At 50.7% G+C, this 5,318-nt stretch overlaps 1 pseudogene; it reads right to left on the minus strand.

The window, feature by feature from the left end:
* Positions 1 to 361: 361 nt before the first annotated feature.
* LOC147730656 (uncharacterized) lies at positions 362 to 1,498 on the minus strand (annotated as a pseudogene).
* Positions 1,499 to 5,318: the final 3,820 nt, after the last annotated feature.

Genomic DNA, 5,318 nt, shown 5'->3' on the forward strand with positions numbered 1-5,318 from the left:
CGGAAGGGCGCAGACGGGCTTGCCTTAGGCGCGCCTTCGGCGCGCAAACGGCGCTCCCGCTGCGCTCGTCCGCTGCGCGTCTTGTATAGGCACATTTATAGGAGACCAAGGGGGGTGTGGCCTCCGAAAGGGGCGGAGTCAGCGTGCACGCCGGTGGTGATGGCGGCGGCAGGCTAGAAGAGCCAGGAAGGGCGCGAAGCAGCTATTACCATCAGCTGTGCGCGAAGGGGAAAATGCGAGCGCTGAGTGAGGTATGAGGCTTTGGTTTTAAAATACAAATGAGCAAATTGTGACACCACACAGAACAATTTTAAAATGAACAGAGTACCTCCAGTTCCCGGCTTCCGCCTCAGGAACTGGGTCAAAGGTTTCCCTGTGCTAAGGGGTACCGCTTGACGTCTCCATGGACAGAACGAATATGAACTAGGGTGTTGGGGACGTACTGTTTGGGAAGAACCAGGCGTTCTTGAACCACAGACTGTCTACAGCCAGAATCCAACAGGGCCCTCACCTCATTGTCGTTAATGGTTATACTCACGTAAAAAGACGTCCCCATCTCGGCAGAGTACAGGACAGTTTTTGGAAGATAGCCCACTTCCATGGGTTCCTCCGTCTGATGTTTCCGAGGACACATCCGGGAAATGTGGCCCCATTCGCCACATTCAAATCATTGCGGTCCACGCGTCATTGGGGATTCCATTCTCATTGGTCTGGGTCTAACCGGGTCCGTTACCATCTTGCTTTTCTTCTCTATTTTTGGTGGTATCACATGCTTAGAGTGTCTCTCTGTTTCCCACCTCGATCCACGGGGTTGTGCTCTGGCATATTTGGCAGCCATTTCAATGGCTTGTTCTACTGTCAACCCCGAATGTTGCCTCAACCACCTCTGCGACCCATATGGAAGGGCCTCCATAAACTGCTCCAAGTAGATCTTGGCTAGTATGTCTTCTTTTGAACTAGTCTCCGGCTTTAGCCACTTGTCGGCCATCATCTTCAGTCTGAAAAACAACGTCTTGGGGTTCTCACCAGCAGCACCCTTCTCCTTTCGGAACCGTACTCTGTACGCTTCGGGGTCCAGCCCCAAATGATCTAGGATCACGTTTTTGACGAGGGTATAGGGAGCGTTTCCTGCAGGATTGGCTACCTGGTACGCAAACTGGGCTTCTCCTGTTAGTAAAGGTGCCAGGAAAAAAGGCCATTTCTCTTCCGGCCAACCCAGGGCTCTCGCAGCTCTTTCAAAATTCATAAGAAACGCATCCGGGTCTTCGCCATGTACATATTTCTGGAGGGCGATTCCTGAGGGATTAGGCGTATGGCTCCTACTCTCTACATGCACTACGCCTGTGGGGGTAGTCACAGTCTTTTGCATACACTCCAGTTGGGCTGTGACGGTGTTTTTAAACAGGTCTCGGTCAGCCTGAGCCGCTGTCAATTGCCTCTCTACGGCCCACAACAGTTTTTCCTGCCCTTTGATTAGATGCTGGATAAGGGCGTCCATCTCGGGATCACAGATGGACTCGGATGGAGATCCCACTTCTGACACCACTTGTACTGGGGTGGGGTTCACAGGAGCAGTAACGGAGTCAGCAGGCTGGAAAAGTGCTTTTAGAGAGGGTTTTATTTTTAAGTAAGCCTTTTTCCTACGATTGGTCAGTCTTATGCGGGCAATCTCGGCAGGCTCCGTTCTGACACCTCTAGGAAAACCAGGTAGTTCCAGGGTGTTCCGGCGTTGACCAGGTGGTGTTGCAGCCAGAGTGATGTCATCACAGTCGGTCTCCAGGCGAAGTCCGGGAGAGCGCCACCCGAAAGGAAAGGAACAGAAACAACGGTATCAGGGAGACGTCCAGCACGCTCCGTGTAGGGGCCGGGAGTGAGGGAAACCTTGTGCTCAATATCATGCAAACGAACGGCAGTAGTGCTCGTGAGGGAAGGGGTCAGGGGATCGACTAGGCGGTATGTACACAGTGGTCTAACCACTCCAACCCGCCCACCCCCCAACTTTGCCCCGTACCTTGGAAAGCCACGCTCCTCCCGCGGGAGTGTGGCGGGGCGCTTCACGGAAACGTTGGCCTCCTGGCTTGCTGTCTTCCGCTCGTCCGGTCGAGGTCTGCTCCGCACTCCGTCTCCACTCTACACCGCTCTCGTCCTCCGGGGGAAAGTCTTCCGGCGTCTTCCGGGATCCTCCTTCTTTTGACGTGTCGACATTCAAGATGGGCGGAGTCTCGTCCTCAAGGTAATCGGGCTTAAAGGGACGCTGTCCAGTTTCTACCTCGCATTCCCAAGGGTCCACAGAGTCATGGTTGGTCCACTCCTCCACAGGAAGAGGCGAAGGCTGCTGGAGGGAAAAGGGCGAGAGAGGAACAACTGACCACCAGTCAGGTAAAACGGGCTCCTCACTCTGACTCGTACCGGGATGACCCGCCACCCCGTCACAGCATGTCAGTCAGCATGATGTGGGACTGCCCACCCACAACAGAGTCTGAAGGGGTGGGCAGTCTAGCATCATGTTGACTGACAGGCATTGTCAGGGCCAGGGCAGGCAGTAGCACAAGTGTGCATGAGTGGAGAAGGCCTGCGTATTTTTTACCTGTGTCCAGTCATGCGCACTGGTGTCTGCTCAGGCTGGCGCAAGTCCATTAGGAAAGCGAGGGTTGAGCAAAGGCTCAAACCTCGGTCTCCTAATGGACTGGCGGGCGAAGAGTTAGCGTGCCCTAAGTCAATCCTGGCGCTTCGCCTCAGCTGGCTCCTGTTCGCTTGTCACTTCCTCATCCCCTTCTCCTTCCCACTCCTGTTCTCCCTCAGAGAAAACCCTAGGTCCCCCTGGGGGCCGGACCATTCCCCCACGAATGGTGCCTGCTGCCTCTCACCACCTGTTGCCCCCCTCCATCTGATCCTTCTTCCTTGTCCCAGCGTGCCTCCGTTCAGGGCTCCCAACGCCCTTATAAAAATGGCTCCCAGTCTCTCCTTGCCTCCCTTCCTCCTCTTGCGGTATATCCCAGCCGAGCCCCTCGCTGTAGGTCACTCGCTGAGAATTCCCCTCCCCCTCTCACACTGATGCCCTCTCTCTCTCCTCTCCAGCCAAAGAGGAGGCTCTGCCCTGTGCTGTAGAGCTCCGCGCAGCCCCCTGCAGGCGCGGGTCATGCCCAGAGGCCATGCGGATCATTACTCTCACTTTGCGGTGCAGTGAACATGCCGCGATCTTGGGGCTACACCTGCCGATGCCCGACGGACCCGGTGCGCCGCCTCTGCTGCTTCCGCTGCTTCCACCACTAATGAATTAAGCCGCACCGCTTCGTTCAAGAGTTGCATCGCCTCCCAGACCTTCTCCTCCGCCATTGTTAGGTGAGTACTTGCCAACCTGAACTTTCTTAACTTTACCGCTAACCTAAAGCCCACGGCCTAACCCACCTCCAAATGCTACAAAAAATTCTACTACTCAGACCCTGCTCCCAGCCACCAGTTCACCAAACCTAAAATGGTGGCTGGGAGCCCAAAAACGTAATCCCTTATAACCCTGGGGCTATACCCAAAGCACCCCAAACATCGCAAAATAGGAGTCGACCGGACTGGCCCCACTTCTCTCACACTGCCCCGGGGACAGACCTCCTTTCAGCTGGCTGCTCCGCCCAAACCCCACATTTCAAATCAAGGTTAGCGTTTAAGACTTTAAGTTTCATCTCACAGACTGTTTGTTGTCAAAACTTATGTGTTACTACCCTTTCAATAACAGCCTGGCAATGTTAACGTCCTGTCTTCTCTGCCTTGGTTTTTTCAGAGACTGTAGCTTACTAGCCTCTACCTCGCATAGCCCTACTGCCTGTCAAGTGTTCTTTCTGACAGACTGTGAGGGCTATATATCTGAGCCAAAAGGCAGCATTCTGTCAGACAGTAAAATAAAAAAAGATAAGTATCAGAGCCTCTGGGGGCAAAAATAATGAGTTCTAAGGTGACATGGAACCGTATTAATATATTGTATTTTTGGGCCTCTGCCCTGTCGGTCAGTTTCAACTATTGTATGTTGTGGTTCATTAACTTCACTGTGGGATTGTATTGATGTTGATCTTTGGTAGACTGTGCATGGCTGCAATTTACTATTGTAGATGTAGCATTATATTTTGGTAATTTTAATAGCGGTAGGTAGGTGCTTAACATGTTGTTTCTTGTATGTGTGGCTGAAGCTCCTCGATGACACCGTATTCAAATGGGTACCTTCTGCATCAGCAGTAGCAGCACTACTCAGTCACACTATTTACAAAATGGTGTCACTGCCGTCTCACCAAGAGGATGGGGTGAACTTTCAGTTCAGAGTGACTCCTCGAAAAAGTGCTGTTTTTGAATGCAAAGGAGAGCGGATGTTTCTCCTCTTACCTGTTTTGATGTTGGTTCCAATTGGAGAGAGGCTGTTTCGGTCCTGCTCTAGCAAGGCCCCTTAGAATTCCTGGATTGAAATAGTTTACAGCGCGGAGCCCGAGTCCGTTTATGTGGAACACATGGCTTGAAGCCTGATTAAAACAGCTGAAAGCAGGCACTTCCCACCCCCTTCAAAATGCAAGCAATACATACAACCCTTTGTCAGGGCATAATAAACATGAGGCCTGTAAGAGATACAAAATGTATATTGCAGGGTAGCACACCGTTGTTTGCACAATGTTTTCCAATCCTCAATGTTAACCATTGCGTGCTCACTGGAGACGTGCCCAGCCCGTACAGCACGTTAACAAACTGAACTACATCATTATGGAACACCTTCAGGCTCCAACCAGAGGCACAGCATTGCTCAATTGCATTTGCAGCCAAATTGTATACTTCATTTCTATTTCAGCTCTTTACTCCTTTTTAAATGCTTTTTCCACTCGACCATTATTCGCTTTTTACATCCACAAGCCAGGAAACGCTATTAACCAAGTTTCTCATATCTTTGTAGGGCCATCCGAACCTCTTAACAAAGACACTGACTGAAGCCAAATCCATTAAAAAGCAGTTTTAATTGTAACCCAATGCATTTCTGGCCTCTGGGGCCTTTCGTCAGGGGTAACGGTAAGTGAAAATATATACTTTAAAACTTCATACGCCAGTTTAAAAAAAACACAATGCTTATGCACATGATTATAATTATTAATGTTAATGCCATTTAAAAAAACCCTATTGGTGAGTTGTTTATGTAGGTAAAGCACATGGATTACGGACTTTGCGCAGGAAGTTTTGTTGGACTCATTGGCCCATAGCTTATGCGTGAGTTATTTAAATGGCATTAACATTAATAATTGTAATCATGTGCATAAACATTGTGTTTTTTGAAACTGGCGTATGAAGTTTTA

The sequence above is a fragment of the Lissotriton vulgaris genome, chromosome 2_1 (assembly GCF_964263255.1).
Source record: "Lissotriton vulgaris chromosome 2_1, aLisVul1.2, whole genome shotgun sequence".
NCBI lineage: Eukaryota > Metazoa > Chordata > Amphibia > Caudata > Salamandridae > Lissotriton > Lissotriton vulgaris.